The following is an 18,233-nucleotide window of genomic DNA, read 5'->3' as shown; positions in this document are numbered from 1 at the left end:
AACTCGGCATAGACTGCCACGCCGAATGAACTCTGTCCTGTTGTGTGTGGGATTTACGCAGATTGCCTATTTGCGTTTGGGCACATCATTGTATAGATTATGGCGAAAGAGAACTAGTGTGGAAGTGGGGAGTTTCTGTAGTGTAGTGGTCATCACGTTCGCCTAACACGCGAAAGATCCTCGGTTTGAAACCGAGCAGAAACAGCTGCTTCCTTTTGATGAAATGTATGAACCCATTTTAGCCGACTGTGGGCTTTAGAAGACATTACCTTCATGCACATTTTACAGAGCCTTCAATTAAAAATGTTGCACTGTTTGAGGGAGGTAGGTTTCCGTAGTGTAGTGGTTATCACGTTCGCCTCACACGCGAAAGGTCCCCAGTTCGAAACTGGGCGGGAACAGTGAATCTCTTTTTCACAATGGTTCAATTGGCATTCTGTTGAGGAGGAACTCAACGCTACCGAAGCTTTGCGGCCAAGAGGCATGAATATAGTTAGCAAAGGTGTAGTTGATGCAGAAATGAAAGAGCAGTCACTGTTTGACCTAAAACTAACCCACACTCGTGCCATTTCAAGCCTGCGTGGCTTTCTTCTGAGGAACACGAAAGAAGATATTTGTCAGAGTGGCCCTCTGTTAGGCAGCAGCTCTACGTCACGAAGGCCTTTCTTTACACAGGTGTGAAGACAATTATTAAGCCACACTAGGCAGCAGTAACTGCCACACCGACAGACTCTGTACTTTAAACCAGGCATTTTCAATGAACAGATGGATGGTGCACTCAAAGACAAAATATTTCGTATAACGTTAAAAACAATTATATTAAATAACCTAAAAAAGAGCAAAAAAGTAATGGTCACAGAGCAATCCTTCAGACAACTGGAAAAATGCTTGGTTTGCCACTCAAAAAAAAACTATTTGCAGACTGAAGAGCACAACGCAATCTGTAATTTTATTCGTGCTCCAAGAAGCGTGCGATGAAAAGGTCAGATCCAACCTTGACTGCAGGTTTCCGTAGTGTAGAGGTTATCACATTCGCCTTACACGCGAAAGGTCCCCAGCTTGAAACTGGGCGGAAACAGGTGGGGGCTTTTGTTCTTTCTGTGGTGAAATGGCTGTCTGGTAGGCAGGTGGTCCAAGCTGCAAACGCCTTAATTCCGAGATAAGTTAAGGGAAATTATTTGGAAACTCGGCGTAGACTGCCACGCCGAATGAACTCTGTCCTGTTGTGTGTGGGATTTACGCAGATTGCCTATTTGCGTTTTCGGCACATCATTGTATAGATTATGGCGAAAGAGAACTACTGTGGAAGTAGGGAGTTTCTGTAGTGTTGTGGTCATCATGTTCGCCTAACACGCGAAAGGTCCTTGGTTTGAAACCGAGCAGAAACAGCTGCTTCCTTTTGATGAAAAGTATGAACCCTTTTTAGCCGACTGTGGGCTTTAGAAGACATTACCTTTATGCACATTTTACAGAGACTTCAATTAAAAATGTTGGACTGTTTTAGAGGTAGGTAGGTTTCCGTAGTGTAGTGGTTATCACGTTCGCCTCACACGCGAAAGATCCACAGTTCGAAACTGGGCGGGAACAGTGAATCTCTTTTTCACAATGGTTCAATTGGCATTCTGTTGAGGAGGAACTCAATGCTACCGAAGCTTTGCGGCCAAGAGGCATGAATATAGTCAGCAAAGGTGTAGTTGATGCAGAAATGAAAGAGCAGTCACTGTTTGACCTAAACCTAACCCACACTCGTGCCATTTCAAGCCTGCGTGGCTTTCTTCTGAGGAACACGAAAGAAGATATTTGTCAGAGTGGCCCTCTGTTAGGCAGCAGCTCTACGTCACGAAGGTCTTTCTTTACACAGGTGTGAAGACAATTATTAAGCCACACTAGGCAGCAGTAACTGCCACACCGACAGACTCTGTACTTTAAACCAGGCAGTTTCAATGAACAGATGGATGGTGCACTCAAAGACAAAATATTTCGTATAACGTTAAAAACAATTAAATTAAATAACCTAAAAAAGAGCAAAAAAGTAATGGTCACAGAGAAATCCTTCAGACAACTGGAAAAATGCTTGGTTTGCCACTAAAAAAAAAGCTATTTGCAGACTGAAGAGCACAACGCAATCTGTAATTTTATACGTGCTCCAAGAAGCGTGCGATGAAAAGGTCAGATCCAACCTTGACTGGGGGTTTCCGTAGTGTAGAGGTTATCACATTCGCCTTACACGCGAAAGTTCCCCAGCTCGAAACTGGGCGGAAACAGGTGGGGGTTTTGTTCTTTCTGTGGTGAAATGGCTGTCTGGTAGGCAGGTGGTCCAAGCTGCAAACGCCTTAATTCCAAGGTAAGTTAAGGGAAATTATTTGGAAACTCGGCATAGACTGCCACGCCGAATGAACTCTGTCCTGTTGTGTGTGGGATTTACGCAGATTGCCTATTTGCGTTTGGGCACATCATTGTATAGATTATGGCGAAAGAGAACTAGTGTGGAAGTGGGGAGTTTCTGTAGTGTAGTGGTCATCACGTTCGCCTAACACGCAAAGGTCCTCGGTTCGAAACCGAGCAGAAACAGCTGCTTCCTTTTGATGAAAAGTATGAACCCTTTTTAGCCGACTGTGGGCTTTAGAAGACATTACCTTTATGCACATTTTACAGAGCCTTCAATAAAAAATGTTGGACTGTTTGAGTGAGGTAGGTAGGTTTCCGTAGTGTTGTGGTTATCACGTTCTCCTCACACGCGAAAGGTCCCCAGTTCGAAACTGGGCGGAAACAGGTGGGGGCTTTTGTTCTTTCTTTGGTGAAATGGCTGTCTGGTAGGCAGGTGGTCCAAGCTGCAAACGCCTTAATTCCGAGGTAAGTTAAGGGAAATTATTTGGAAACTCGGCATAGACTGCCACGCCGAATGAACTCTGTCCTGTTGTGTGTGGGATTTACGCAGATTGCCTATTTGCGTTTGGGCACATCATTGTATAGATTATGGCGAAAGAGAACTAGTGTGGAAGTGGGGAGTTTCTGTAGTGTAGTGGTCATCACGTTCGCCTAACACGCGAAAGATCCTCGGTTTGAAACCGAGCAGAAACAGCTGCTTCCTTTTGATGAAATGTATGAACCCATTTTAGCCGACTGTGGGCTTTAGAAGACATTACCTTCATGCACATTTTACAGAGCCTTCAATTAAAAATGTTGCACTGTTTGAGGGAGGTAGGTTTCCGTAGTGTAGTGGTTATCACGTTCGCCTCACACGCGAAAGGTCCCCAGTTCGAAACTGGGCGGGAACAGTGAATCTCTTTTTCACAATGGTTCAATTGGCATTCTGTTGAGGAGGAACTCAACGCTACCGAAGCTTTGCGGCCAAGAGGCATGAATATAGTTAGCAAAGGTGTAGTTGATGCAGAAATGAAAGAGCAGTCACTGTTTGACCTAAAACTAACCCACACTCGTGCCATTTCAAGCCTGCGTGGCTTTCTTCTGAGGAACACGAAAGAAGATATTTGTCAGAGTGGCCCTCTGTTAGGCAGCAGCTCTACGTCACGAAGGCCTTTCTTTACACAGGTGTGAAGACAATTATTAAGCCACACTAGGCAGCAGTAACTGCCACACCGACAGACTCTGTACTTTAAACCAGGCATTTTCAATGAACAGATGGATGGTGCACTCAAAGACAAAATATTTCGTATAACGTTAAAAACAATTATATTAAATAACCTAAAAAAGAGCAAAAAAGTAATGGTCACAGAGCAATCCTTCAGACAACTGGAAAAATGCTTGGTTTGCCACTCAAAAAAAAACTATTTGCAGACTGAAGAGCACAACGCAATCTGTAATTTTATTCGTGCTCCAAGAAGCGTGCGATGAAAAGGTCAGATCCAACCTTGACTGCAGGTTTCCGTAGTGTAGAGGTTATCACATTCGCCTTACACGCGAAAGGTCCCCAGCTTGAAACTGGGCGGAAACAGGTGGGGGCTTTTGTTCTTTCTGTGGTGAAATGGCTGTCTGGTAGGCAGGTGGTCCAAGCTGCAAACGCCTTAATTCCGAGATAAGTTAAGGGAAATTATTTGGAAACTCGGCGTAGACTGCCACGCCGAATGAACTCTGTCCTGTTGTGTGTGGGATTTACGCAGATTGCCTATTTGCGTTTTCGGCACATCATTGTATAGATTATGGCGAAAGAGAACTACTGTGGAAGTAGGGAGTTTCTGTAGTGTTGTGGTCATCATGTTCGCCTAACACGCGAAAGGTCCTTGGTTTGAAACCGAGCAGAAACAGCTGCTTCCTTTTGATGAAAAGTATGAACCCTTTTTAGCCGACTGTGGGCTTTAGAAGACATTACCTTTATGCACATTTTACAGAGACTTCAATTAAAAATGTTGGACTGTTTTAGAGGTAGGTAGGTTTCCGTAGTGTAGTGGTTATCACGTTGGCCTCACACGTGAAAGGTCCCCAGTTTGAAACTGGGCGGGAACAGTGAATCTCTTTTTCACAATGGTTCAATTGGCATTCTGTTGAGGAGGAACTCAATGCTACCGAAGCTTTGCGGCCAAGAGGCATGAATATAGTCAGCAAAGGTGTAGTTGATGCAGAAATGAAAGAGCAGTCACTGTTTGACCTAAACCTAACCCACACTCGTGCCATTTCAAGCCTGCGTGGCTTTCTTCTGAGGAACACGAAAGAAGATATTTGTCAGAGTGGCCCTCTGTTAGGCAGCAGCTCTACGTCACGAAGGCCTTTCTTTACACAGTTGTGAAGACAATTATTTAGCCACACTAGGCAGCAGTAACTGCCACACCGACAGACTCTGTACTTTAAACCAGGCAGTTTCAATGAACAGATGGATGGTGCACTCAAAGACAAAATATTTCGTATAACGTTAAAAACAATTAAATTAAATAACCTAAAAAAGAGCAAAAAAGTAATGGTCACAGAGAAATCCTTCAGACAACTGGAAAAATGCTTGGTTTGCCACTAAAAAAAAAGCTATTTGCAGACTGAAGAGCACAACGCAATCTGTAATTTTATACGTGCTCCAAGAAGCGTGCGATGAAAAGGTCAGATCCAACCTTGACTGCAGGTTTCCGTAGTGTAGAGGTTATCACATTCGCCTTACACGCGAAAGGTCCCCAGCTCGAAACTGGGCGGAAACAGGTGGGGGCTTTTGTTCTTTCTGTGGTGAAATGGCTGTCTGGTAGGCAGGTGGTCCAAGCTGCAAACGCCTTATTTCCGAGATAAGTTAAGGGAAATTATTTGGAAACTCGGCGTAGACTGCCACGCCGAATGAACTCTGTCCTGTTGTGTGTGGGATTTACGCAGATTGCCTATTTGAGTTTGGGCACATCATTGTATAGATTATGGCGAAAGAGAACTACTGTGGAAGTAGGGAGTTTCTGTAGTGTAGTGGTCATCACGTTCGCCTAACACGCGAAAGGTCTTCGGTTCGAAACTGAGCAGAAACAGCTGCTTCTTTTTGATGAAAAGTATGAACCCTTTTTAGCCGACTGTGGGCTTTAGAAGACATTACCTTTATGCACATTTTACAGAGCCTTCAATTAAAAATGTTGGACTGTTTGAGGGAGGTAGGTTTCCGTAGTGTAGTGGTTATCACGTTCGCCTCACACGCGAAAGGTCCCCAGTTCGAAACTGGGCGGGAACCTCCCAGTGAATCTCTCCTGGGAATTACGCAGATTGCCTATTTGCGTTTGGGCACATCATTGTATAGATTATGGCGAAAGAGAACTAGTGTGAAAGTGGGGAGTTTCTGTAGTGTAGTGGTCATCACATTCACCTAACACGCGAAAGGTCCTCGTTTCGAAACCGAGCAGAAACAGCTGCTTCCTTTTGATGAAAAGTATGAACCCTTTTTAGCCGACTGTGGGCTTTAGAAGACATTACCTTTATGCACATTTTACAGAGCCTTCAATTAAAAATGTTGGACTGTTTGAGGGAGGTAGGTTTCCGTAGTGTAGTGGTTATCACGTTTGCCTCACACGTGAAAGATCCCCAGTTCGAAACTGGGCGGGAACAGTGATTCTCTTTTTCACAATGGTTCAATTGGCATTCTGTTGAGGAGGAACTCAACGCTACCGAAGCTTTGCGGCCAAGAGGCATGAATATAGTCAGCAAAGGTGTAGTTGATGCAGAAATGAAAGAGCAGTCACTGTTTGACCTAAACTTAACCCACACTCGTCCCATTTCAAGCCTGCGTGGCTTTCTTCTGAGGAACACGAAAGAAGATATTTGTCAGAGTGGCCCTCTGTTAGGCAGCAGCTCTACGTCACGAAGGCCTTTCTTTACACAGGTGTGAAGACAATTATTAAGCCACACTAGGCAGCAGTAACTGCCACACCGACAGACTCTGTACTTTAAACCAGGCAGTTTCAATGAACAGATGGATGGTGCACTCAAAGACAAAATATTTCGTATAATGTTAAAAACAATTAAATTAAATAACCTAAAAAAGAGCAAAAAAGTAATGGTCACAGAGCAATCCTTCAAACAACTGGAAAAATGCTTGGTTTGCCACTCAAAAAAAAGCTATTTGCAGACTGAAGAGCACAACGCAATCTGTAATTTTATTCGTGCTCCAAGAAGCGTGCGATGAAAAGGTCAGATACAACCTTGACTGCAGGTATCCGTAGTGTAGAGGTTATCACATTCGCCTTACAGGCGAAAGGTCCCCAGCTCGAAACTGGGCGGAAACAGGTGGGGGCTTTTTTTCTTTCTTTGGTGAAATGGCTGTCTGGTAGGCAGGTGGTCCAAGCTGCAAACGCCTTAATTCCGAGGTAAGTTAAGGGAAATTATTTGGAAACTCGGCATAGACTGCCACGCCGAATGAACTCTGTCCTGTTGTGTGTGGGATTTACGCAGATTGCCTATTTGCGTTTGGGCACATCATTGTATAGATTATGGCGAAAGAGAACTAGTGTGGAAGTGGGGAGTTTCTGTAGTGTAGTGGTCATCACGTTCGCCTAACACGCGAAAGATCCTCGGTTTGAAACCGAGCAGAAACAGCTGCTTCCTTTTGATGAAAAGTATGAACCCATTTTAGCCGACTGTGGGCTTTAGAAGACATTACCTTCATGCACATTTTACAGAGCCTTCAATTAAAAATGTTGCACTGTTTGAGGGAGGTAGGTTTCCGTAGTGTAGTGGTTATCACGTTCGCCTCACACGCGAAAGGTCCCCAGTTCGAAACTGGGCGGGAACAGTGAATCTCTTTTTCACAATGGTTCAATTGGCATTCTGTTGAGGAGGAACTCAACGCTACCGAAGCTTTGCAGCCAAGAGGCATGAATATAGTTAGCAAAGGTGTAGTTGATGCAGAAATGAAAGAGCAGTCACTGTTTGACCTAAAACTAACCCACACTCGTGCCATTTCAAGCCTGCGTGGCTTTCTTCTGAGGAACACGAAAGAAGATATTTGTCAGAGTGGCCCTCTGTTAGGCAGCAGCTCTACGTCACGAAGGCCTTTCTTTACACAGGTGTGAAGACAATTATTAAGCCACACTAGGCAGCAGTAACTGCCACACCGACAGACTCTGTACTTTAAACCAGGCATTTTCAATGAACAGATGGATGGTGCACTCAAAGACAAAATATTTCGTATAACGTTAAAAACAATTATATTAAATAACCTAAAAAAGAGCAAAAAAGTAATGGTCACAGAGCAATCCTTCAGACAACTGGAAAAATGCTTGGTTTGCCACTCAAAAAAAAACTATTTGCAGACTGAAGAGCACAACGCAATCTGTAATTTTATTCGTGCTCCAAGAAGCGTGCGATGAAAAGGTCAGATCCAACCTTGACTGCAGGTTTCCGTAGTGTAGAGGTTATCACATTCGCCTTACACGCGAAAGGTCCCCAGCTTGAAACTGGGCGGAAACAGGTGGGGGCTTTTGTTCTTTCTGTGGTGAAATGGCTGTCTGGTAGGCAGGTGGTCCAAGCTGCAAACGCCTTAATTCCGAGATAAGTTAAGGGAAATTATTTGGAAACTCGGCGTAGACTGCCACGCCGAATGAACTCTGTCCTGTTGTGTGTGGGATTTACGCAGATTGCCTATTTGCGTTTTCGGCACATCATTGTATAGATTATGGCGAAAGAGAACTACTGTGGAAGTGGGGAGTTTCTGTAGTGTAGTGGTCATCACGTTTGCCTAACACGCAAAAGGTCCTTGGTTCGAAACCGAGCAGAAACAGCTGCTTCCTTTTGATGAAAAGTATGAACCCTTTTTAGCCGACTGTGGGCTTTAGAAGACATTACCTTTATGCACATTTTACAGAGCCTTCAATTAAAAATGTTGGACTGTTTGGAGAGGTAGGTAGGTTTCCGTAGTGTAGTGGTTATCACGTTTGCCTCACAAGCAAAAGGTCCCCAGTTTGAAACTGGGTGGGAACAGTGAATCTCTTTTTCACAATGGTTCAATTGGCATTCTGTTGAGGAGGAACTCAATGCTACCGAAGCTTTGCGGCTAAGAGGCATGAATATAGTCAGCAAAGGTGTAGTTGATGCAGAAATGAAAGAGCAGTCACTGTTTGACCTAAACCTAACCCACACTCGTGCCATTTCAAGCCTGCGTGGCTTTCTTCTGAGGAACACGAACGAAGATATTTGTCAGAGTGGCCCTCTGTTAGGCAGCAGCTCTACGTCACGAAGGCCTTTCTTTACACAGGTGTGAAGACAATTATTAAGCCACACTAGGCAGCAGTAACTGCCACACCGACAGACTCTGTACTTTAAACCAGGCAGTTTCAATGAACAGATGGATGGTGCACTCAAAGACAAAATATTTCGTATAATGTTAAAAACAATTAAATTAAATAACCTAAAAAAGAGCAAAAAAGTAATGGTCACAGAGCAATCCGTCAAACAACTGGAAAAATGCTTGGTTTGCCACTCAAAAAAAAGCTATTTGCAGACTGAAGAGCACAACGCAATCTGTAATTTTATTCGTGCTCCAAGAAGCGTGCGATGAAAAGGTCAGATACAACCTTGACTGCAGGTTTCCGTAGTGTAGAGGTTATCACATTCGCCTTACACGCGAAAGGTCCCCAGCTCGAAATTGGGCGGAAACAGGTGGGGGCTTTTTTTCTTTCTGTGGTGAAATGGCTGTCTGGTAGGCAGGTGGTCCAAGCTGCAAACGCCTTAATTCCGAGGTAAGTTAAAGGAAATTATTTGGAAACTCGGCGTAGACTGCCAAGCCGAATGAACTCTGTCCTGTTGTGTGTGGGATTTACACAGATTGCCTATTTGCTTTTGGGCACATCATTGTATAGATTATGGCAAAAGAGAACTAGTGTGGAAGTGGGGAGTTTCTGTAGTGTAGTGGTCATCACGTTCGCCTAACACGCGAAAGGTCCTCGGTTCGAAACCGAGCAGAAACAGCTGCTTCCTTTTGATGAAAAGTATGAACCCTTTTTAGCCGACTGTGGGCTTTAGAAGACATTACCTTTATGCACATTTTACAGAGACTTCAATTAAAAATGTTGGACTGTTTTAGAGGTAGGTAGGTAGGTTTCCGTAGTGTAGTGGTTATCACGTTCGCCTCACACGCGAAAGGTCCCCAGTTCGAAACTGGGCGGGAACAGTGAATCTCTTTTTCACAATGGTTCAATTGGCATTCTGTTGAGGAAGAACTCAACGCTACCGAAGCTTTGCGGCCAAGAGGCATGAATATAGTCAGCAAAGGTGTAGTTGATGCAGAAATGAAAGAGCAGTCACTGTTTGACCTAAACCTAACCCACACTCGTGCCATTTCAAGCCTGCGTGGCTTTCTTCTGAGGAACACGAAAGAAGATATTTGTCAGAGTGGCCCTCTGTTAGGCAGCAGCTCTACGTCACGAAGGCCTTTCTTTACACAGGTGTGAAGACAATTATTAAGCCACACTAGGCAGCAGTAACTGCCACACCGACAGACTCTGTACTTTAAACCAGACAGTTTCAATGAACAGATGGATGGTGCACTCAAAGACAAAATATTTCGTATAACGTTAAAAACAATTAAATTAAATAACTTAAAAAAGAGCAAAAAAGTAATGGTCACAGAGCAATCCTTCAGACAACTGGAAAAATGCTTGGTTTGCCACTCAAAAAAAACTATTTGCAGACTGAAGAGCACAACGCAATCTGTAATTTTATTCGTGCTCCAAGAAGCGTGCGATGAAAAGGTCAGATCCAACCTTGACTGCAGGTTTCCGTAGTTTAGAGGTTATCACATTCGCCTTACACGCGAAAGGTCCCCAGCTCGAAACTGGGCGGAAACAGGTGGGGGCTTTTGCTCTTTCTGTGGTGAAATGGCTGTCTGGTAGGCAGGTGGTCCAAGCTGCAAACGCCTTAATTCCGAGGTAAGTTAAGGGAAATTATTTGGAAACTCGGCGTAGACTGCCACGCCGAATGAACTTTGTCCTGTTGTGTGTGGGATTTACACAGAGTGCCTATTTGCGTTTGGGCACATCATTGTATAGATTATGGCGAAAGAGAACTACTGTGGAAGTGGGGAGTTTCTGTAGTGTAGTGGTCATCACGTTTGCCTAACACGCGAAAGTTCCTTGGTTCGAAACCGAGCAGAAACAGCTGCTTCCCTTTGATGAAAAGTATGAACCCTTTTTAGCCGACTCTGGGCTTTAGAAGACATTACGTTTATGCACATTTTACAGAGCCTTCAATTAAAAATGTTGGACTGTTTGAGGGAGGTAGGTAGGCTTCCGTAGTGTAGTGGTAATCAGGTTTGCCTCACAAGCAAAAGGTCCCCAGTTTGAAACTGGGCGGGAACAGTGAATCTCTTTTTCACAATGGTTCAATTGGCATTCTTTTGAGGAGGAACTCAACGCTACCGAAGCTTTGTGGCCAAGAGGCATGAATATAGTCAGCAAAGGTGTAGTTGATGCAGAAATGAAAGAGCAGTCACTGTTTGACCTAAACCTAACCCACACTCGTGCCATTTCAAGCCTGCGTGGCTTTCTTCTGAGGAACACGAACGAAGATATTTGTCAGAGTGGCCCTCTGTTAGGCAGCAGCTCTACGTCACGAAGGCCTTTCTTTACACAGGTGTGAAGACAATTATTAAGCCACACTAGGCAGCAGTAACTGCCACACCGACAGACTCTGTACGTTAAACCAGGCAGTTTCAATGAACAGATGGATGGTGCACTCAAAGACAAAATATTTCGTATAATGTTAAAAACAATTAAATTAAATCACCTAAAAAAGAGCAAAAAAGTAATGGTCACAGAGCAATCCTTCAAACAACTGGAAAAATGCTTGGTTTGCCACTCAAAAAAAAGCTATTTGCAGACTGAAGAGCACAACGCAATCTGTAATTTTATTCGTGCTCCAAGAAGCGTGCGATGAAAAGGTCAGATACAACCTTGACGGCAGGTTTCCGTAGTGTAGAGGTTATCACATTCGCCTTACACGCGAAAGGTCCCCAGCTCGAAACTGGGTGGAAACAGGTGGGGGCTTTTTTTCTTTCTGTGGTGAAATGGCTGTCTGGTAGGCAGGTGGTCCAAGCTGCAAACGCCTTAATTCCGAGGTATGTTAAGGGAAATTATTTGGAAACTCGGCGTAGACTGCCACGCCGAATGAACTTTGTCCTTTTGTGTGTGGGATTTATGCAGATTGCCTATTTGCGTTTGGGCACATCATTGTATAGATTATGGCGAAAGAGAACTACTGTGGAAGTGGGGAGTTTCTGTAGTGTAGTGGTCATCACGTTCGCCTAACACGCGAAAGGTCCTTGGTTCGAAACCGAGCAGAAACAGCTGCTTCGTTTTGATGAAAAGTATGAACCCTTTTTAGCCGACTGTGGGCTTTAGAAGACATTACCTTTATGCACATTTTACAGAGCCTTCAATTAAAAATGTTGGACTGTTTGAGGAAATAGGTAGGCTTCCGTAGTGTAGTGGTTATCACGTTCGCCTCACAAGCAAAAGGTCCCCAGTTTGAAACTGGGCGGGAACAGTGAATCTCTTTTTCACAATGGTTCAATTGGCATTCTTTTGAGGAGGAACTCAACGCTACCGAAGCTTTGCGGCCAAGAGGCATGAATATAGTCAGCAAAGGTGTAGTTGATGCAGAAATGAAAGAGCAGTCACTGTTTGACCTAAACCTAACCCACACTCGTGCCATTTTAAGCCTGCGTGGCTTTCTTCTGAGGAACACGAACGAAGATATTTGTCAGAGTGGCCCTCTGTTAGGCAGCAGCTCTACGTCACGAAGGCCTTTCTTTACACAGGTGTGAAGACAATTATTAAGCCACACTAGGCAGCAGTAACTGCCACACCGACAGACTCTGTACTTTAAACCAGGCAGTTTCAATGAACAGATGGATGGTGCACTCAAAGACAAAATATTTCGTATAATGTTAAAAACAATTAAATTAAATAACCTAAAAAAGAGCAAAAAAGTAATGGTCACAGAGCAATCCTTCAAACAACTGGAAAAATGCTTGGTTTGCCACTCAAAAAAAAGCTATTTGCAGACTGAAGAGCACAACGCAATCTGTAATTTTATTCGTGCTCCAAGAAGCATGCGATGAAAAGGTCAGATACAACCTTGACTGCAGGTTTCCGTAGTGTAGAGGTTATCACATTCGCCTTACACGCGAAAGGTCCCCAGCTCGAAACTGGGCGGAAACAGGTGGGGGCTTTTTTTCTTTCTGTGGTGAAATGGCTGTCTGGTAGGCAGGTGGTCCAAGCTGCAAACGCCTTAATTCCGAGGTAAGTTAAGGGAAATTATTTGGAAACTCGGCGTAGACTGCCACGCCGAATGAACTCTGTCCTGTTGTGTGTGGGATTTACACAGATTGCCTATTTGCTTTTGGGCACATCATTGTATAGATTATGGCGAAAGAGAACTAGTGTGGAAGTGGGGAGTTTCTGTAGTGTAGTGGTCATCATGTTCGCCTAACACGCGAAAGGTCCTTGGTTCGAAACCGAGCAGAAACAGCTGCTTCCTTTTGATGAAAAGTATGAACCCTTTTTAGCCGACTGTGGGCTTTAGAAGACATTACCTTTATGCACATTTTACAGAGACTTCAATTAAAAATGTTGGACTGTTTTAGAGGTAGGTAGGTTTCCGTAGAGTAGTGGTTATCACGTTGGCCTCACACGCGAAAGGTCCCCAGTTCGAAACTGGGCGGGAACAGTGAATCTCTTTTTCACAATGGTTCAATTGGCATTCTGTTGAGGAGGAACTCAATGCTACCGAAGCTTTGCGGCCAAGAGGCATGAATATAGTCAGCAAAGGTGTAGTTGATGCAGAAATGAAAGAGCAGTCACTGTTTGACCTAAACCTAACCCACACTCGTGCCATTTCAAGCCTGCGTGGCTTTCTTCTGAGGAACACGAAAGAAGATATTTGTCAGAGTTGCCCTCTGTTAGGCAGCAGCTCTACGTCACGAAGGCCTTTCTTTACACAGGTGTGAAGACAATTATTAAGCCACACTAGGCAGCAGTAACTGCCACACCGACAGACTCTGTACTTTAAACCAGGCAGTTTCAATGAACAGATGGATGGTGCACTCAAAGACAAAATATTTCGTATAACGTTAAAAACAATTAAATTAAATAACCTAAAAAAGAGCAAAAAAGTAATGGTCACAGAGCAATCCTTCAAACAACTGGAAAAATGCTTGGTTTGCCACTCAAAAAAAAGCTATTTGCAGACTGAAGAGCACAACGCAATCTGTAATTTTATTCGTGCTCCAAGAAGCGTGCGATGAAAAGGTCAGATACAACCTTGTTTGCACGTTTCCGTAGTGTAGAGGTTATCACATTCGCCTTACACGCGAAAGGTCCCCAGCTCGAAACTGGGCGGAAACAGGTGGGGGCTTTTTTTCTTTCTGTGGTGAAATGGCTGTCTGGTAGGCAGGTGGTCCAAGCTGCAAACGCCTTAATTCCAAGGTAAGTTAAGGGAAATTATTTGGAAACTCGGCGTAGACTGCCACGCCGAATGAACTCTGTCCTGTTGTGTGTGGGATTTACACAGATTGCCTATTTGCTTTTGGGCACATCATTGTATAGATTATGGCGAAAGAGAACTAGTGTGGAAGTGGGGAGTTTCTGTAGTGTAGTGGTCATCACGTTCGCCTAACACGCGAAAGGTCCTTGGTTCGAAACCGAGCAGAAACAGCTGCTTCCTTTTGATGAAAAGTATGAACCCTTTTTAGCCGACTGTGGGCTTTAGAAGACATTACCTTTATGCACATTTTACAGAGACTTCAATTAAAAATGTTGGACTGTTTTAGAGGTAGGTAGGTTTCCGTAGAGTAGTGGTTATCACGTTCGCCTCACAAGCAAAAGGTCCCCAGTTTGAAACTGGGCGGAAACAGTGAATCTCTTTTTCACAATGGTTCAATTGGCATTCTGTTGAGGAGGAACTCAATGCTACCGAAGCTTTGCGGCCAAGAGGCATGAATATAGTCAGCAAAGGTGTAGTTGATGCAGAAATGAAAGAGCAGTCACTGTTTGACCTAAACCTAACCCACACTCATGCCATTTCAAGCCTGCGTGGCTTTCTTCTGAGGAACACGAAAGAAGATATTTGTCAGAGTGGCCCTCTGTTAGGCAGCAGCTCTACGTCACGAAGGCCTTTCTTTACACAGGTGTGAAGACAATTATTAAGCCACACTAGGCAGCAGTAACTGCCACACCGACAGACTCTGTACTTTAAACCAGGCAGTTTCAATGAACAGATGGATGGTGCACTCAAAGACAAAATATTTCGTATAATGTTAAAAACAATTAAATTAAATAACCTAAAAAAGAGCAAAAAAGTAATGGTCACAGAGCAATCCTTCAAACAACTGGAAAAATGCTTGGTTTGCCACTCAAAAAAAAGCTATTTGCAGACTGAAGAGCACAACGCAATCTGTAATTTTATTAGTGCTCCAAGAAGCGTGCGATGAAAAGGTCAGATACAACCTTGACTGCAGGTTTCCGTAGTGTAGAGGTTATCACATTCGCCTTACACGCGAAAGGTCCCCAGCTCGAAACTGGGCGGAAACAGGTGGGGGCTTTTTTTCTTTCTGTGGTGAAATGGCTGTCTGGTAGGCAGGTGGTCCAAGCTGCAAACGCCTTAATTCCGAGGTAAGTTAAGGGAAATTATTTGGAAACTCGGCGTAGACTGCCACGCCGAATGAACTCTGTCCTGTTGTGTGTGGGATTTACACAGATTGCCTATTTGCTTTTGGGCACATCATTGTATAGATTATGGCGAAAGAGAACTAGTGTGGAAGTGGGGAGTATCTGTAGTGTAGTGGTCATCACGTTCGCCTAACAAGCGAAAGGTCCTCGGTTCGAAACCGAGCAGAAACAGCTGCTTCCTTTTGATGAAAAGTATGAACCCTTTTTAGCCGACTGTGGGCTTTAGAAGACATTACCTTTATGCACATTTTACAGAGACTTCAATTAAAAATGTTGGACTGTTTTAACGGTAGGTAGGTAGGTTTCCGTAGTGTAGTGGTTATCACGTTCGCCTCACACGGGAAAGGTCCCCAGTTCGAAACTGGGTGGGAACAGTGAATCTCTTTTTCACAATGGTTCAATTGGCATTCTGTTGAGGAGGAACCCAATGCTACCGAAGCTTTGCGGCCAAGAGGCATGAATATAGTCAGCAAAGGTGTAGTTGATGCAGAAATGAAAGAGCAGTCACTGTTTGACCTAAACCTAACCCACACTCGTGCCATTTCAAGCCTGCGTGGCTTTCTTCTGAGGAACACGAAAGAAGATATTTGTCAGAGTGGCCCTCTGTTAGGCAGCAGCTCTACGTCACGAAGGCCTTTCTTTACACAGGTGTGAAGACAATTATTAAGCCACACTAGGCAGCAGTAACTGCCACACCGACAGACTCTGTACTTTAAACCAGGCAGTTTCAATGAACAGATGGATGGTGCACTCAAAGACAAAATATTTCGAATAACGTTAAAAACAATCAAATTAAATAACCTAAAAAAGAGCAAAAAAGTAATGGTCACAGAGCAATCCTTCAGACAACTGGAAAAATGCTTGGTTTGCCACTCAAAAAAAAACTATTTGCAGACTGAAGAGCACAACGCAATCTGTAATTTTATTCGTGCTCCAAGAAGCGTGCGATGAAAAGGTCAGATCCAACCTTGACTGCAGGTTTTCGTAGTGTAGAGGTTATCACATTCGCCTTACACGCGAAAGGTCCCCAGCTTGAAACTGGGCGGAAACAGGTGGGGACTTTTGTTCTTTCTGTGGTGAAATGGCTGTCTGGTAGGCAGGTGGTCCAAGCTGCAAACGCCTTAATTCCGAGGGAAATTATTTGGAAACTCCTGTTGTGTGTGGGATTTACGCAGATTGCCTATTTGCGTTTGGGCACATCATTGTATAGATTATGACGAAAGAGAACTACTGTGGAAGTAGGGAGTTTCTGTAGTATAGTGGTCATCACGTTCGCCTAACACGCGAAAGGTCCTCGTTTCGAAACCGAGCAGAAACAGCTGCTTCCTTTTGATGAAAAGTATGAACCCTTTTTAGCCGACTGTGGGCTTTAGAAGACATTACCTTTATGCACATTTTTCAGAGCCTTCAATTAAAAATGTTGGATTGTTTGAGGGAGCTAGGTTTCCGTAGTGTAGTGGTTATCGCGTTCGCCTCACACGCGAAATGTCCCCAGTTCGAAACTGGGCGGGAACAGTGAATCTCTTTTTCACAATGGTTCAATTGGCATTCTGTTGAGGAGGAACTCAATGCTACCGAAGCTTTGCGGCCAAGAGGCATGAATATAGTCAGCAAAGGTGTAGTTGATGCAGAAATGAAAGAGCAGTCACTGTTTGACCTAAACCTAACCCAAACTTGTGCCATTTCAAGCCTGCGTGGCTTTCTTCTGAGGAACACGAAAGAAGATATTTGTCAGAGTGGCCCTCTGTTAGGCAGCAGCTCTACGTCACGAAGGTCTTTCTTTACACAGGTGTGAAGACAATTATTAAGCCACACTAGGCGGCAGTAACTGCCACACCGACAGACTCTGTACTTTAAACCAGGCAGTTTCAATGAACAGATGGATGGTGCACTCATAGACAAAATATTTTGTAAAACGTTAAAAACAATTAAATTAAATAACGCAAAAAAGTATTGGTCACAGAGAAATCCTTCAGACAACTGGAAAAATGCTTGGTTTGCCACTCAAAAAAAAGCTATTTGCAGACTGAAGAGCACAACGCAATCTGTAATTTTATACGTGCTCCAAGAAGCGTGCGATGAAAAGGTCAGATCCAACCTTGACTGCAGGTTTCCGTAGCTTAGAGGTTATCACATTCGCCTTACACGCGAAAGGTCCCCAGCTCGAAACTGGGCGGAAACAGGTGGGGGCTTTTGTTCTTTCTGTGGTGAAATGGCTGTCTGGTAGGCAGGTGGTCCAAGCTGCAAACGCCTTAATTCCGAGGTAAGTTAAGGGAAATTATTTGGAAACTCGGCGTAGACTGCCACGCCGAATGAACTTTGTCCTTTTGTGTGTGGGATTTACGCAGATTGCCTATTTGCGTTTGGGCACATCATTGTATAGATTATGGCGAAAGAGAACTAGTGTGGAAGTGGGGAGTTTCTGTAGTGAAGTGGTCATCACGTTCGCCTAACACGCGAAAGGTCCTTGTTTCGAAACCGAGCAGAAACAGCTGCTTCCTTTTGATGTAAAGTATGAACCCTTTTTAGCCGACTGTTGCCTTTGGAAACATTACCTTTATGCACATTTTACAGAGCCTTCAATTAAAAATGTTGGACTGTTTGGAGAGGTAGGTAGGTTTCCGTAGTGTAGTGGTTATCACGTTCGCCTCACACGCGAAAGGTCCCCAGTTCGAAACTGGGCGGGAACAGTGAATCTCTTTTTCACAATGGTTCAATTGGCATTCTGTTGAGGAGGAACTCAATGCTACCGAAGCTTTGCGGCCAAGAGGCATGAATATAGTCAGCAAAGGTGTAGTTGATGCAGAAATGAAAGAGCAGTCACTGTTTGACCTAAACCTAACCCACACTCGTGCCATTTCAAGCCTGCGTGGCTTTCTTCTGAGGAACACGAAAGAAGATATTTGTCAGAGTGGCCCTCTGTTAGTCTTGAAAATCACATAACATTCAAAACAGTTGCTATAATTAATCACATAAGTATGATTATATGATAATATAATAAGTAATTAATTGTAAGTTTTTTTTTTGGTTTAGTTTTTTTAAAAGAAACACAGAATTCACTTTACCTGCTTGTTGGGAGTTTGGCAGCATATGTTGTTC

General features: G+C 43.9%; 30 non-coding genes across 30 annotated transcripts; all 30 read left to right on the top strand.

Annotated features, from left to right (window-relative positions):
* Positions 1–131: 131 nt before the first annotated feature.
* Positions 132–204, top strand: trnav-aac (transfer RNA valine (anticodon AAC)). The gene has a single exon. It is a non-coding gene; the product is annotated as a tRNA-Val (tRNA).
* A 124-nt stretch (positions 205–328) lies between these two features.
* trnav-cac (transfer RNA valine (anticodon CAC)) lies at positions 329–401 on the top strand. The gene has a single exon. It is a non-coding gene; the product is annotated as a tRNA-Val (tRNA).
* A 604-nt stretch (positions 402–1,005) lies between these two features.
* On the top strand, positions 1,006–1,078 carry trnav-uac (transfer RNA valine (anticodon UAC)). Its single transcript has one exon. It is a non-coding gene; the product is annotated as a tRNA-Val (tRNA).
* Positions 1,079–1,514: 436 nt separating this feature from the next.
* On the top strand, positions 1,515–1,587 carry trnav-cac (transfer RNA valine (anticodon CAC)). The gene has a single exon. It is a non-coding gene; the product is annotated as a tRNA-Val (tRNA).
* Positions 1,588–2,191: 604 nt separating this feature from the next.
* trnav-uac (transfer RNA valine (anticodon UAC)) lies at positions 2,192–2,264 on the top strand. Its single transcript has one exon. It is a non-coding gene; the product is annotated as a tRNA-Val (tRNA).
* Positions 2,265–2,499: 235 nt separating this feature from the next.
* trnav-aac (transfer RNA valine (anticodon AAC)) lies at positions 2,500–2,571 on the top strand. Its single transcript has one exon. It is a non-coding gene; the product is annotated as a tRNA-Val (tRNA).
* Positions 2,572–3,008: 437 nt separating this feature from the next.
* On the top strand, positions 3,009–3,081 carry trnav-aac (transfer RNA valine (anticodon AAC)). Its single transcript has one exon. It is a non-coding gene; the product is annotated as a tRNA-Val (tRNA).
* A 124-nt stretch (positions 3,082–3,205) lies between these two features.
* On the top strand, positions 3,206–3,278 carry trnav-cac (transfer RNA valine (anticodon CAC)). The gene has a single exon. It is a non-coding gene; the product is annotated as a tRNA-Val (tRNA).
* A 604-nt stretch (positions 3,279–3,882) lies between these two features.
* trnav-uac (transfer RNA valine (anticodon UAC)) lies at positions 3,883–3,955 on the top strand. The gene has a single exon. It is a non-coding gene; the product is annotated as a tRNA-Val (tRNA).
* Positions 3,956–5,068: 1,113 nt separating this feature from the next.
* trnav-uac (transfer RNA valine (anticodon UAC)) lies at positions 5,069–5,141 on the top strand. The gene has a single exon. It is a non-coding gene; the product is annotated as a tRNA-Val (tRNA).
* Positions 5,142–5,377: 236 nt separating this feature from the next.
* trnav-aac (transfer RNA valine (anticodon AAC)) lies at positions 5,378–5,450 on the top strand. Its single transcript has one exon. It is a non-coding gene; the product is annotated as a tRNA-Val (tRNA).
* Positions 5,451–5,574: 124 nt separating this feature from the next.
* On the top strand, positions 5,575–5,647 carry trnav-cac (transfer RNA valine (anticodon CAC)). The gene has a single exon. It is a non-coding gene; the product is annotated as a tRNA-Val (tRNA).
* Positions 5,648–6,931: 1,284 nt separating this feature from the next.
* Positions 6,932–7,004, top strand: trnav-aac (transfer RNA valine (anticodon AAC)). Its single transcript has one exon. It is a non-coding gene; the product is annotated as a tRNA-Val (tRNA).
* Positions 7,005–7,128: 124 nt separating this feature from the next.
* On the top strand, positions 7,129–7,201 carry trnav-cac (transfer RNA valine (anticodon CAC)). Its single transcript has one exon. It is a non-coding gene; the product is annotated as a tRNA-Val (tRNA).
* Positions 7,202–7,805: 604 nt separating this feature from the next.
* trnav-uac (transfer RNA valine (anticodon UAC)) lies at positions 7,806–7,878 on the top strand. Its single transcript has one exon. It is a non-coding gene; the product is annotated as a tRNA-Val (tRNA).
* A 237-nt stretch (positions 7,879–8,115) lies between these two features.
* Positions 8,116–8,188, top strand: trnav-aac (transfer RNA valine (anticodon AAC)). Its single transcript has one exon. It is a non-coding gene; the product is annotated as a tRNA-Val (tRNA).
* Positions 8,189–8,315: 127 nt separating this feature from the next.
* trnav-cac (transfer RNA valine (anticodon CAC)) lies at positions 8,316–8,388 on the top strand. The gene has a single exon. It is a non-coding gene; the product is annotated as a tRNA-Val (tRNA).
* A 913-nt stretch (positions 8,389–9,301) lies between these two features.
* Positions 9,302–9,374, top strand: trnav-aac (transfer RNA valine (anticodon AAC)). The gene has a single exon. It is a non-coding gene; the product is annotated as a tRNA-Val (tRNA).
* Positions 9,375–9,504: 130 nt separating this feature from the next.
* Positions 9,505–9,577, top strand: trnav-cac (transfer RNA valine (anticodon CAC)). Its single transcript has one exon. It is a non-coding gene; the product is annotated as a tRNA-Val (tRNA).
* A 912-nt stretch (positions 9,578–10,489) lies between these two features.
* On the top strand, positions 10,490–10,562 carry trnav-aac (transfer RNA valine (anticodon AAC)). Its single transcript has one exon. It is a non-coding gene; the product is annotated as a tRNA-Val (tRNA).
* Positions 10,563–11,367: 805 nt separating this feature from the next.
* On the top strand, positions 11,368–11,440 carry trnav-uac (transfer RNA valine (anticodon UAC)). The gene has a single exon. It is a non-coding gene; the product is annotated as a tRNA-Val (tRNA).
* Positions 11,441–11,676: 236 nt separating this feature from the next.
* On the top strand, positions 11,677–11,749 carry trnav-aac (transfer RNA valine (anticodon AAC)). The gene has a single exon. It is a non-coding gene; the product is annotated as a tRNA-Val (tRNA).
* An 804-nt stretch (positions 11,750–12,553) lies between these two features.
* trnav-uac (transfer RNA valine (anticodon UAC)) lies at positions 12,554–12,626 on the top strand. Its single transcript has one exon. It is a non-coding gene; the product is annotated as a tRNA-Val (tRNA).
* A 236-nt stretch (positions 12,627–12,862) lies between these two features.
* Positions 12,863–12,935, top strand: trnav-aac (transfer RNA valine (anticodon AAC)). The gene has a single exon. It is a non-coding gene; the product is annotated as a tRNA-Val (tRNA).
* Positions 12,936–13,738: 803 nt separating this feature from the next.
* On the top strand, positions 13,739–13,811 carry trnav-uac (transfer RNA valine (anticodon UAC)). Its single transcript has one exon. It is a non-coding gene; the product is annotated as a tRNA-Val (tRNA).
* Positions 13,812–14,047: 236 nt separating this feature from the next.
* Positions 14,048–14,120, top strand: trnav-aac (transfer RNA valine (anticodon AAC)). The gene has a single exon. It is a non-coding gene; the product is annotated as a tRNA-Val (tRNA).
* An 803-nt stretch (positions 14,121–14,923) lies between these two features.
* trnav-uac (transfer RNA valine (anticodon UAC)) lies at positions 14,924–14,996 on the top strand. Its single transcript has one exon. It is a non-coding gene; the product is annotated as a tRNA-Val (tRNA).
* A 236-nt stretch (positions 14,997–15,232) lies between these two features.
* On the top strand, positions 15,233–15,305 carry trnav-aac (transfer RNA valine (anticodon AAC)). Its single transcript has one exon. It is a non-coding gene; the product is annotated as a tRNA-Val (tRNA).
* Positions 15,306–16,576: 1,271 nt separating this feature from the next.
* trnav-cac (transfer RNA valine (anticodon CAC)) lies at positions 16,577–16,649 on the top strand. The gene has a single exon. It is a non-coding gene; the product is annotated as a tRNA-Val (tRNA).
* Positions 16,650–17,751: 1,102 nt separating this feature from the next.
* trnav-cac (transfer RNA valine (anticodon CAC)) lies at positions 17,752–17,824 on the top strand. Its single transcript has one exon. It is a non-coding gene; the product is annotated as a tRNA-Val (tRNA).
* Positions 17,825–18,233: the final 409 nt, after the last annotated feature.

This window comes from Carassius carassius, chromosome 22 (assembly GCF_963082965.1).
Source record: "Carassius carassius chromosome 22, fCarCar2.1, whole genome shotgun sequence".
In the NCBI taxonomy this organism is placed as follows: Eukaryota; Metazoa; Chordata; class Actinopteri; order Cypriniformes; family Cyprinidae; genus Carassius; species Carassius carassius.
Note: the sequence above shows the minus strand (reverse complement) of the source record. Positions and strands in the feature narration are given on the sequence as shown.